Raw genomic sequence first — 14,770 nt, forward strand, 5'->3', positions numbered from 1 at the left:
ACCAGGAGGAAATGCCCATCACTTCATCCAATGAAAGGATGCAATCAAAGATGTCCCCATAGATCTTCTACATTAACATGCTCTTTGAAACCAATAGTAGTTAAAGTTGCAGAAGCTTGGTGGTGAGGTAGAAACAAGAACCTACTCTCGTAAAAATGGAGGTAGCCAGAAACTTGTTGCTCACATGGGGACAAACAAGCCACAAGAACCAGTACTTGCTAAGGTAAAATGCCACAAGAACCTCCCATAAACACAATCTGGTGAATGATTATCAGAGGGAGTGCAAAGGTCAAAAACTTCATCAATAGCCAAATGGATGATGTGCAAGAAAGATATGTATAAAGGGTTTTACTGGACTCATAAGTGTCCAACTCTTCGCAATCAAATACTTCAAGGGTCAAATGATAAAGGAAAGACAAGGATTCAAAGAGTTTTCACCACCGTGATTCTTCAACAAATCAACGCCCGTGATTCTTATCCCTACATAATCATGCTGGCTAGGCTATCTCAATTTACATCAAAACCATGTCTAACATGTGTTTTCCCTTGTTCTTGATTCATATCAATCATCTGGTGTAAACAAAAGTTTTCCATCACCCTGATTCTTCCACCATCACGCATCCACATGGCCACAATATTTTCTCATCATATTTCCAATCCAAGAAACCATTCTTCTACAATTTCATAGACGTTTCACTACACTATGATTCAAAATCACACCTATGGTTTATTCATAAACAAAGAATAGTCATAAACCGGTGAATCCTCCTTGTCTAATATAATCAGGAAAAAGTAGTTGCTCTTAGTGAGTACGCTTTTACTCACCCACACTATTGGAAAACTCATCATTGACACCTTCTAGGTATATGGGGGGACCATGGTGGCGTATGCCTGACCCATGGAATGATATATTGTTGGGATTTTAGCCTCCCCACCAGTAGCCAATGATCTTGTTCAGATAGCCTCTGACCCTTTACAACAAATGGCTCCACAACCTCGCTAGTCAACTAAATCCTTTCAATCCTTTCCAAATATTTCAACTACACAATATCTCTGAAAAAAAATTCAACTACACAATATCTCTGAAAAAAATTTAAGGATTCACCCTTTTGTACTTCATTGTGTATCAGCTTGACCAATGGTCAGAGCACCAAATTATTGTTAATAAATAAAAACGTGCATGGTCAATAAAGCAGGTTAGATCACTATAAAATCCTTTGATAGCCTACAAAGGGACACATTAAAACAAAAAGATGTGCTTATATGGATTGCATGTCAATGCTGCTCCAGACCTCTACCTATCTTCTTCCATTGCTAACACCCATAGAATCCCCACTAACCTTAATAAATATTGTAACCTTGCATGTGATTGTACAACAAAAAAGAAGAAGAAGAAAAAAAGTGCAAGAGAAGAAATTGCACGTAATGGCCCCCACCCCAATTAGGATCCCTTATGCTATTAACATTTTCATTTACTAACTAGTTTCTTCATCCCTCTCAAGGATCAAAGACATGCAATATCTACCTATCAGCACCAAGCATACATCTACCCCCCTCGGCATAGTATTCAATCCTGATCACATGAGACACGATGATTGACATTAGGACGGGGGGGATGTTAGCCCATTTTAAGGTTGACAAGGTTTTCCACAACCAATTATATGCTAAAGCATGAGTAATCTACATCAAATTTCATGGATGGACATTCCAAACTCACGTACAAATAAGCCATGAAGTAATGGTGTCCAAATCTTAAACTTGTACGGGTGCCTGCAAAGGTAATTAATGGTCTTCTTGCTCCAAGAGCATGTGGCAATGAGCTAATATATGCTACCTAGTGTTGTAATGCATCAATGTATTATGAGATAAATCAATGTACAAGAAATATGCCAAATAGAAGCTTTGGGCACTTGTCCGACCACATTTTAAGTGTGCGTGAACACTTATGGCCATGTATTTAAGGTAATTTTTTTCATAATGCAAGAACACTATCCCATTATAAAATTGAACTTTAGCTGTGTAAGGTTTTTGTGATGTCTACAAGTGCCTTAGAAGAAGAGATGATGCTAGGATGGTGTTGGATTTCAACATTGGGCTATAGAGTGGATTGGGAGCAAAGGACATCACACTTGTCATCCGGAGGATCCAGATATGCATTGCCATTATGGGGTTCGCTAGACTCAAGCAGCAAATTGACTAAAAAGACAAAGCCACCAAGGGAATTATTATGTCTCCCCGGCTCCAGAAATACCACAGGTTCCCCAAATAAAGGTAACCAGTGTGTCAAATGAGGGAAAGACTCCCACCCCATAGCAAACCTTAAGAAGCCAGAAGCCTCATGTTCATAAATGGCACATGGATACTATGAAGGGAATAAGAAGATTTGGGTACCAAATCAAAGGGGCAATGAAGGCAAATCATCCATGCAAGAACCTTGCTACCATCAACCAACTAACAACCCAAATTATTTCAACAAAGCCAACTAGCAAAACTAGGACAGAACAAGGAAAGCCAACATGAACCTTACTAATCCTGGCCAAGAGGTCAAGATTAAGTGGGAATGGTGATGCAAATGATAGTGCCTATTGAAGATGTGACTAGGAAGCCATAAGAACTTGAACAAAAGCCACACAAACCTTCCTAATTGAACACCACACTAGATGCCAATCAAACTGGTGTAAAATAGAAAAATTGCACAATTCCTTGCTCAAAGGAAAAAGCTATTGTAGCAGAAATACAAGAACACATCTTTGAACAAGATATGTATACACAAGAACTTGCTACTATAAATTCAATGATTGGATGATTCAATAGATGGAGAAAAAGTTGTTCTGTTCCAAGGATAAACTAAAGTGCTATATCAAAAGACCCCTTCTACATCAAGAGCTTTATCTAGATATGCTTGGATTAACCGATTGAGGATCAGGCCATAAGGATGTAATGAAGAACTTGCAAAAGCAACTCCAAATGACTAACTTGCTAACTGAGTTCCAACACCACCAACAACCCTCTAGAAGCCTCTCCACTCATGATTAGGCCCAATTCATCACTGTGATTCTGTAGAATCGCACCCATGATTCTACAAAATCATGCTCGTGATTCTTAACCCTGTAGAATCACATCACACCACATTTGAAAATATCCATCTTGATAGGCACCCTGTAGAATCACATCACACCACATTTGAAAATATCCATCTTGATAGGCACCATAAATGAGCCTTGAATTACATCATCAACCCCTTAAGGACCTCACAAACCCATAAACATCATTTTCAATTGCCATGATTCAGCACAAATCATGGTCGTTATTCTAAACCCTGTAGAATCATGCTATAAAAATGAACCAAAACTATAAAATATTGAGCCCCTAGTTATGTTCTATGATTAGCCATGCTTGAATTTCACTGGTTTGATGCATTTAACCTGATGTGATTATTACCGTGATTTATCGCTCGCATTGGGATCATGGCCATAGTTTACATGATCATGGAAATGGTAGGCATGATCACACGACACACATACCCAACCTATAGGATACTACCACATCTCACTTTGCATTAAAGCCTAGTCGTTTGCTACGTGAGCCCACTGATATAAATAGGTGATTTGTTCTTATTTTTTTTAGCATTTCTCTCATTTTTGCATTTTTAAGCTATCATGCTTGAGCCGCCTGCTTCATCACCACCACACAAAAATATCTCCAGGTAGGAGAATCTTGTTCCTTCTTTATCATTCTTTTATATTCTTAATGTTTATCAAAGTCAGCACATGTGTGATGATACACAAGGTAAGCTTGGTCTTTTGGAAGAGAAAAACGTAAATCTCCTCTCACTCTCTTCCCCTCTCATCCATGCTCTCGCATAATCACCCAATGGGTAAGCACAAGCCTAGGCTAACTCTTTTCAACCCTCAAAAATAAGAAAATCCCACCTTGGCAAATTGTGATTTCTTTTGCAAATCATGATTTTGCAGTCTACACAATTACACAATGCCCCATCGCTAAATGACTGCAAAATCATGGCAACAACCAAGAAAAATCAATCATAGAAATTAGCCTTGTCATCAAATTACCATTGAAGGTGCCAATAGCCCTCTTTGAGACACAGATCAAATTACCATTGACGGTGCGAATGGCCCTCTTTGAGACTCAGTTTATCTAGACTCTCATCGTGATTTTATAGTTTGTGCTGTCACGCTTATTATTGTTGCCATGATTGTAATCACGATGCCACATCACTAATCATGGCTATAATCAAGTTCGTGATTTCCACATCATCATCAATCATGGTGCACATCATCATTCATGTCTGTAAAATCACGCCGGTGTGTGGCCGTGGACTGTCAAATTGTCAAATCACGACTATTTCACCACCACAACACCATTAAAATCATGGACCTCACAATCCTCCCATGCCTCCGCCGGTGCATGAAAACTGAACCATTAAACTGTGTGTCATACCATGATTTTGCAGTCTATAAAATCACGACCAGGAATGCCACATCAACAAAAATCATGGAAGAAAATTCCCCTACCAAAACATCAATCCACTGCTCCCAAGTATCAAGAAGTGGCCAGAAGCCTTTCCTAAGATAAATCTCCACAACACTTTCATCATAATTATATAGCCTATGGAATCACGATTGTGATGCCACATCATCAATAATAGTGCCACATCATCTCTGTATAATCATGCCACTGCACACCGTGACTAAATAATTATGGGTAATGATACACCATGAATGCAACAAATTTATGATCCTTGATTCTTCCCCAGTGTTCTATTACACACAAAAGTGAAATCCATAGAGTTTTTTTCAAACCATGATTTTGCAATCTGTAGAATCATAATCGTGACTATCATATTCCAAAGGAGCTACAATCACCCTCCCAGTGCCCTCAACCACCTCTATATTGATACCCAAATCATAGTCTAACACCAACATCCTCAACCTAATAACAAAGAACTCTAACAAGGGAAGAAGGTTCTCTTGCTGATACGTTTTCTATTTTTCAGTATCATGGGGCAGGTAAAAAATGCACCTGACCCTTTATATGGAGACCCAGGGTCACCCCACTGTCCTTGGGAGAAGAACACAAAACCCCGAAGAATAAGACCAAGGGTAAGGCCACCAAACTGGTCCACCAGAAGGCTAGCTACCTTGAGCCAGGATGGACACTGGACAATCCTTAGTCCACAAAGGTAGTGGACAACAAGACGGTTTATTTTCAGTATTATTATCCATGCTACGTGGAATTGGTTAATGATGTCAAGTTTTTAGCTTCCTACCAGTAACAATAGGGATCAAAGAGAGGCACAATCACCTTTATTGATGGATCTAAGAAATCAATTTTGATTAAAGAAAAGCTTATTAGAGAAGCCCTACACCTGCCTAGCCAAACAAAACTAACACCATTCTCCAAGAAGTTAGATTTCTTTGCCCAACTGAAAAAGTGAAAAATAATGATGTGGAATTCTCTTCTCTCAGGGATCGTAAGCTGGAGAAAGCCTCTCGGGTGGCATCCATGATTATATAGGTAAAGCTATCCAACAAGTATAACAAGGTGGATATTCATAAGGTATACAAGCTACACACAAAGGAGAAAAATATGATTGGGGCTAGCATATTGCATAGATATTTTAAGCAATATCTTAGCAAGCACGACAACAAGGTGGTGAACCCATATAAGGTACTTAACCATGCAGTAGGAATTCTCTTATTAAAAAGACACTCCTAAGAGCCTCGAGTGTTGCCCATGGACACAATAGCTTTGTAGAAAGGAATAGAGGAGCACTCAACAATCTTAGTAGCAAAGACTAAGGACTTGATGGCCAATCTCAGACTACTAAGCTCCCCACTCCTAAGACAGACCAACCAAAGAAGCCGAGAGTGAAGAAAACCCCAAGGAAACAGCTACCCGTTCCTCTAACAGCACTAGCACCTCATATTGAAGAGAATGAATGTGTAGGGGAGGTACTAGAGGAAGCCTGCTACCACATCATGTATCTCCAAAAGAACCCCCCACCATAAACAATCTCCTTAAATTTTCAATTGATCTCCCAGGAATGCCGATGGCGAAGCCAGAGATCTTAAGCAAGGTCTAGAGCCTTATCAAGGAAAGCCAGATACTGCCCCAATATGTGAGGAAAGACCTGCTAGTAACTCAACATGTTCTCACATCAACATCAACACCTCTCTAGGAACTTGCAAGTCCTATTTGTGCTTATGAAAGCCTCTTATCACCTTTATTCCTCAATTACTCATCAATAGCATCGACAACCAAGTGCACCTTATTATTACAAGAATCCCAAGAGGATAAAAGCTAGAGAGGATGGTTACATAAAGCTTACATAAGGGATGACCTACAGAAGGAAGGGGGGAATTTCCATAAAGCCTAAATCTTTACCCCCCCGAGAACATCTCCACTCTGCCACAATTCTTCTTGTCCATATACGAAGGGAATTTCACATCTATACATATTTATAGGAAATATACACACAAACTAACCCCCATAGCTTTTATTTTTAAAAAAAGAGATAAGAGAGGAGCACAATAAAATAATAGAACAAGAGAATGATGATCTCAATGTATTGACTTTTTCTGTAAGACTGAATGTTGATGTTTTAGGTATCAGACTATGGATTTCACTTGGCGTGACACAAATACACCTATCTTGGACCTGGACTGTCATGAATGGTATTATCAGGGAGTGACTAGCATACCACCTTTTCAGACCCACTCTCAATGCTTTTATGCATCTTCAAGAAGGGAGACTTGTTGTGGACATGCATTTGTTGACTTATTTTTATTGCAACTTCATCCCATCGTTCCATGCCATGCATGTGAGCGACGTATGCTGTTTGCATCATCCCATCTTTGCTGGCAGTGTAGGACCTATTTTTGATGCTATGGGACAACATTACTCTAGTCCATGGTAGGAGTAACGCTGCAAAGGCATGATGACATGAGTGTTCTTTACACGGTCAATGGACCTGATCGAGTAAGAACACCCCTTGCGAAAGTAGATGAGCGATGGAGGCAAGAGTGTTATTGTGCACTCACCCCATCACTTCGTGAGATACTTTTATGCACATCATGTCCATTTTGGGTAGTAGTAAGGGAGTTTATTGCTATAGATTTTTAGGGCGTGAGATGCTTGACCACCTTACCTATAGTGTCTTTGCCATTTTATAGCCAGAATGCATTGAGACCATTGCCTACTCATCCAACATTAGGTTATATCTTAGAAGGCCTAAGTGAGGAGGAAGACCCACCTATGTTGTTTAAAAGAATACAAACTTTAACTAGTAAATCAATCAAATAGATCACTATTAACAATTAATAGAGAAGCGAGGGCCATTCCTCAACCTCTAAGAATTATATATAATTAAAAAATAAAAAATATATATACCTTAAAGAAATTTATCGTTTATTGTTGTCTTTGCTCGTTGATAAGAGTTTCAGAACTTGATATATGAGAAAAGAGAGTCTTCTAATACCTTCTCTTACGAATTGAAATCATCCGATCATCCCCAAGATTTATCTCCTCTTACTCGTACTCTAACTTTTCTCTCTTTTAAAGGTCTATGGCAAAATAGCCTTCTTGCAAGGCTACGGCATACTATTCTTTCTTTAGAAGAAAAGCTATGGAGTTTTTGGTCTCTTCCTCCCAAAGACCATAGCAATCTAATCTTCTCTTCTAAGATATTAGATAAGAATGAAGGGATATATATATACATCTCAAGCTCTAGGATTACCTTGATGCTACTTGTTGCCTTCTTACAGTTTTCCCTATGTAGAGACCCTGACAGAATCAGCAAATCGTTTCGGTAATAACTCCCTGATAAGAACTCAGAATATGGTCGTATAACCAGTAAAAAAAAGCGAAACCCATCTAGTCTACAAGCCATCCCGCGTACAATAGGTAAAAACCTCTGTATGTAGCTGCAAACGCGCCATCTTTAGAAACATGTTGCTTTTCCACATTTTTAGTATGCATGGACTTTAAATATGTAAATGTACTCTAAATATGACCTCTTATCACCTAAATTTAAATTTTTATTTTTGGAGATGCCGATCTCTTAATAGAACTATTCTTATCTTCTTATTTCTTTTAGAATTTTTGCAGCTAATATTTTTATTCTAGCACTTTCCTAATGTTTCAAGCCTTATTGTCTCACTCTTCTCTAAGCACACTCTCTTTCCTTATTGAAATCTATATTAAAAGAGACACATACATGGCATGGGAAGGGACCTTACAATCCCCCCTTCCGAAATAGGGAAAACACTTAAGATAGTCCACTAAGTCTTATCTTGGAGAAAATTTCCTACTCAATCGATACCTTGACCATGCAGAGATTCAAGGATACGATTCATAGGTAAGACCTAGTTCTATCCCACAGGGGGAGTGTGGTCTTCTAAAAATCAAATCACCCATAGGGTAATTGATCATAATTTGGGCAACTACTAGTCTTGATTCCTAGAGGCAATGCTTTTTTCCTCATCCATGCAAGGCACAGCCGTTGGCCTAGTCTTCTAGAATAGAATTGCCCGAGAACCTATTTATCTAATGTAGGGCTTTCACTTAATATGTTGGAAAGCTACTCGACTAATCCGGTCCACCCGTCCATCGGGGAATTCCATCCTCCCACTTTCCACCCTACTCACGTGTCAATTTGTTTTCTAATTAATCCTGCCACAATGTTTGACATAAATCAACATGTTCCTTAATTAAGGCCCTTTTCACAAGATTTGTTAAAAGAGCTTTTTTTCACAGTACAATAATTCCAAAGACAAGATTTATAAAAAAAGTTTATACATGAATCACTTTTATACAAGCCAAACTAGCTCTCTTATTCCTTTTCTTTATATTGCCGATGATCTAGAATTCGGCCTTCCGACCTCTACATGCTGGGCAAAACCTTACGAACCATACACCTCATCGTCGGCCGCTAGCGGGGACTCAAGCTGGCCTGTCGCCCTCTCAGGCTTCGTTGCTCGATCCTCCCGTCCCTCAGAGGGATGTCTACACACTAGGGTGGGCTAATTCACTGCACTAGCCTGGGCCCTCAGAACTAGGCAGCATCACAATCACTCGCCTCAATCGGTGAACCTCATTCTTCCAATGGTATGAGGGATACCATGGGCCAACTCCGGGCCTTACTAACATCTCTGCCGTCGGGCTATACAAGCACAAGAACGGGGTGGTGTCAAGGCACGGAGAATTGTACCTGTACCTTAATTTAACCAAGATAACAATCCATTTACTCAACTAAACCATAGGACTAGAATTAATGTTACCTTCTTAAGAAAACAATCCTTTTCACACAAAGATTTTAGCATTTAAACTTGAGATTGTGGTAAGACATTCTTTATTAAGGCATATGCTGTTGTTTAAAAGAATACACAAGTAAATCAATCAAATAGATCACTATTAACAATTAATAGAGAAGCCAGGGCCATTCCTCAACCCCTAGGAATGATATATATTTAAAAAATAAAAAATATATATACCTTATAGAAAGTTATTGTTTATCGTTGTCTTTGCTTGCTCATAAGAGTTTCAGAACTTGATATATAAGAATAGAGAGTCTTCTAATACCTTCTCTTACGAATTGAAATCATCCGATCATCCCCAAGATTTATCTCCTCTTACTTGTACTCTGACTTTTCTCTCTTTCGAAGGTCTATGCAAAATAACCTTCTCTTGCAGGGCTACGGTATACTATTCTTTCTTTAAAAGAAAAGCTATGGAGTTTTTGGTCTCTTCCTTTAAAAGAAAGACCATAGCAATCTAACCTTCTCTTCTAAGATATTAGATAAGAATGAAGGGATATATACATCTCAAGCTCTAGGATTACCTTGATGCTACTTGCTGCCTTCTTACAGTTTTTCTTGTGTAGAGACCCTAACAAAATTGGCAAATTGTTTTAACAATAACTCCCTGATAAGAACTCAGAATATGGTCGTATAACCAGGCAAAAAAAGAACCGGAAGCCATCTAGTCTACAAGCCACCATGCGTAGAATAGGCAAAAACGTCTGTATATAGCTACAAACGTGCCATCTTTAGAAACGTGTTGCTTTTCTACATTTTTAGTAAGCATGGACTCTAAATATATAAAAGTACTCTAAATATGACCTCTTATCACCTAAATTTGAATTTTTATTTTTGGAGATACTGATCTCTTAATAGAACTATTCTTGTCTTCTTATTTTTTTTAGGATTTTTGGAGCTAATATTTTTATTCTAACACTTTCCTAATGTTTCTAGCCTTATTGTCTCACTCTTCTCTAAGTACACTCTCTTTCCTTATTCAAATCTATATTAAAAGAGACACATACATGGCATGGGAGGAAGGTTACAATCCCCCCTTCCAAAATAGGGGAAACACTTAAGATAGTCCACTAAGTCTTATCTTGGAGAAAATTTCTTACTCAATCGACACCTTGACCATGCAGAGATTCAAGGATACGATTCATAGGTAAGACCTAGTTCTATCCCACAGGGGGAGCGTGGTCTTCTAAAAATGAAATCACCCATAGGGTAATTGATCATAATTTGAGCAACTACTAGTCTTGATTCCTAGAGGCAATGGTTTTTTCCTCATCCATGCAAGGCACAGCCATTGGCCTAGTCTTCTAGAATAGAATTGCCCGAGAACCTATTTATCTAATGTAGGGCTTTCACTTAATATGTTGGAAAGGTACTCGACCAATCCGGTCCACCCGTCTGTAGGACGGTGCCATCGGGGAATTCCATCCTCCCAAACTCCAAATGCGGCCAGGCTCCGAATTGGATTACTTTGTATTGACATGCGCATGAAGCATGTCTTCTAAATAATTGGTTGACTCTTTTTGTCTGACCATCAGACCATGGATGATTAGCCGTACTCATACTCAAAGTAGTGTATAACTTTTTGAAGCCTTCCCTCCAAAAGTGACTATCAAAATTCCTATCTCTATCAGAGACTGTTTCTCACTAATTTCCCTATTTTAGCGGAATGGCAAGACAGCAGTCTGGTGTGACATACTAGTTAGGCAATGCCATGGGAGATGTAAATACTCTCGCCAGAGGTTCTAGGTTCAAACACCAACTCTCAAGTGGTCGTGGAGAAAGTACCAGACTTCTCTCTTGTGGGCAAGCTTAAGCACAGCGAATCCACCTCACTCTCTTCCTCACTCACTTCTCACTTAGAACGTAAACATGAGCAGGAACACAACATGTTCTTTGACTACAAAGTAACAGATGACATAGAAGGGAAGTGTAATAGTGTGACACAAAGTTGGGGTTTGGACTTCGGTCACTTCTCACAATCAAAACCCACTTGTATGAAACCTCACAGCCTCCTCACCTCCCTTTCTCTCCCTAGATTAAGATAAAGATATACACATCAAAGGTGAGATCATACGGAGAATATTGGTAAGGTTCATCCGTTCGAATTGGACGATTTGGTCGGAACATATTAAAGCAAATGAATATAGCAATCATTTACAAGAGGATAAGACACATGGGATTGGCCTTTGATAAGAGATTAGAAAGAATGAATCATGATTAAGAAGAAAGAATGGCCAAAAAGCTATAAAAATAGCGATACACAGAGAATTGCAGTTTTAAATCCATAAAGGCTGTGCAAGAGAGTATTATATAGATACGTAGAGCTTGAAGAGAGCTTCGCGCCTATATAAAAACTTTCAAAAACGGGCAACCGAGCGAAAAGTTATGAGCATTTTACTGCAAGACTATAAAACTGCCAAAATTCTATAAAAACAGAGATACACAGAGAATTGCAGTTTTAAATCCATACAGGCTGTGCAAGAGATGATTAGATACGTGCGTAGAGCTTGAAGAGAGCTTCGTGCCCATATAAAAACTTTCAAAAACGGACAACCGAGCGAAAAGTTATGAGCATTTTACTACAAGACTATAAAACTGCCAAAATTCGCCTAAAAATTAGCAACTTTGGGAGAAATTCTAATCATCAATGAAGTAAGGGATTAAGAAATTAGTTACATAAGTGGAAAGAGCATAGAAAGAGCTTCCTAGCCATATGATCAATTTAAGAAACCAACACCCGAGTGATGAGTAATTACCGGTTGAAATTTGGATATTGGACCACAAAAACTGCACTTCTCTCTCTTTGCATGAAACCTCAATTTTCACATAGCCTCTTGCCTTTCATCTCCTTCATGATTCAAGCTAGAGGGTAAGGGTTAACATTGCTCAGCGGACAATCGTAAAGATTTACCTATGGTCCCCAAAGTCTTTCCACATGCTCATTACCGCTAAAACCATTGGTACCTCCAAAGGAGGGCGGCAATAAGGCAAGGGCTACCTTGAGAAGTCACAGGCCCGCCAAGATAATAACTCCTTATCCCACTTATCATGAATCATCAAAGAGGTCCAAAATTGGGTTAAGCATGAGGAGCTAATGCTAAATGAGACATTCACATGTAAAGAGAGTGTTTGAATAGGGGTTTGAAAGATAAGAGAATGGCAATGACACATTGCTCAATTGAGGAGGCTCATTCCTTGATTTGAAAGGGAGAGGAGGGCTCCTTTTATAGGTGGAGAATCACCCTCTCTTCCATTGTTACAAATTATAACATAAAAATCTTCAACCCTTCATCAGTGACATAAGGGTAGATGTCACCATCAATTGTCCTCTTAGGCTGTCTTCTATTGATTATTAAATTGAAGACTTTTTGACTTTGAGAGTGTGATGAGATAATAGCCAAGCCTAAGTGGCATGTAGGTGGAGATCCCACTTACACATGGCGGAATTCTCCTCTTCCATGTAGGCATTCTAGAAGAATCTTTCCCAATTATGCACCTACGCACACTCCTCCACATGCCTTCCACACTCTCCAACTTGTTGCCTTATGGTGATACCATATTAATAATACAATTAAAATCCATGTGAGCATGAAGGCCCACTTTTATTCTCCACATCACTAGCCTATCTACCATACCAAAGTATTTATCAAGCATACTTGTGGCATTTACAATGTGTGCACCCTAAATCAAGTAAAACCATTATATTTGAAGATAGAATGTTGTTATCGGGGTAGCCGCCAAGCCGCCGCATCACCACGCCGTTATTCCATTGTGGGTGCCGCAATCTTCTTGGACAAGCTTCCACCTTATTACCATTGCAAAACCATCAAAATATGCACAAAATTGACAATGAAAGATATCAATTTTTCACGTCACATCTTTCCCCCCCCAGCAGATCCTCCATGCTTGTCTGGGGGGTCTGCTGGCCATGGTGCTCAAGGGTAGAATATCTTTAGCCGGTACTCATTGGCACGTCCGGGAACCTCCTGGCCAGTTGCATCCTCTAGAAGATAGGTGTTATTTTTGAACTTTTGCTTTATCCTGAAGGGGCCTTCCCAGCATCGAAGAAGCTTCTTGTCTAGCCGTTTCTCCACACGGCCATCATACCTCATGACTAAGCTTCCTTGCTTGAGTTCTGGCTTCTTCTTCTTCCTCATGAGAGTGTCATGCCTTGCCTTGCGCCGTTGTTGTGCAGCCTCCAAATTTTGAAGTGCTTGAAGTCGCCTCTCATCCAAGATCTCCAGTTGTGCTAGGCGTTGGGCATGTGTTTCTTCTTCATTATTCAAGCGTGCAAAAGATGTGCGAAGGCTTGTGATTTCCAATTCTATTGGCAAAATAGCCTCCATTCCATAAACTAACTGAAAAGGTGTGAAACCAAGAGAGAGTTTGTGAGTTGTCCTATAGGCCCATAGGACCTCTGGCAAATGCACATCCCACTTTCTCTTCATATTATCCACTAGCTTAGACAAAGATCCACAAAGCAGTCCATTAGTTTTTTCTACTAAACCATTACATTGGGGATAATAGGGAGTTGACATAGCATGCTTTATTTTTAATTTCTGCACCAAAGCTTCAATCAAGTCATTCCTGAAAGACCTCCCCCCATCCGTAAGGATTTCTAATGGACACCCAAATCGGGCACATATGTATTCCCTGAGAAAAGATGCCACAGCCACTGCTTTATTATTGACCATTGCCTTTGCTTCTGCCCACCTTGTTGCATAATCTGTGGCCACCAATATGTAATACTTCCCATGTGAGAAACGAGGAAGTGGGCCCACAAAATCTAATCCCCACCTTTCAAATGGACCATATGCAGAGAATAGCACCCACTGAATGTGATGAGACACTTGGGTTCACATAAAAGTCCTCCCCCCACCTAGGAGGCTGAACAATTGGACTTTGACTCATGCATTCCTTGAGCAAACAAAAAGATTGAATTTGATCGGGCCCCCATTGGAAAGAAACATTCTTCTTTGTTAACAGATTTATAGGATACATCTTTTCAGAGAACATGTCAATAAAGCGTTGGTAATACTTTGTTTTACCCAAAATCCTCCTTACCTCCCTTACATTGGTAGGTGGTGGGAGGGCCACAATTGCCTGCACCTTCTCAGGATCCATCTCTATGCCTTCTTTTGAGATAACATGTCCCAAGAGAACCACCTTCCTTCGTGCCAAGCGGCATTTTCCAGGATTAAGACACCCTTTTGCATCATCAATACTTTGCAAGGCCAACCTCAACTTTTCCAAGTGATCCATGCGGCTTGAGTAAATGCAAAAATCATCCAAAAAGACCCTTATAAACTTCCCCAAGTAAGGTGCAAATACCTGACTCATGAACCGTTGAAAAGTTGCTGGTGCATTGGTCAAGCCAAATGGCATCACCCTATAGGCATACACTCCCCAAGGGGTGATGAATGAGGTTTTCC

This window comes from Cibotium barometz, chromosome 11, assembly GCF_041138505.1.
Source record: "Cibotium barometz isolate CiBa-2024 chromosome 11, ASM4113850v1, whole genome shotgun sequence".
Lineage (NCBI taxonomy): Eukaryota > Viridiplantae > Streptophyta > Polypodiopsida > Cyatheales > Cibotiaceae > Cibotium > Cibotium barometz.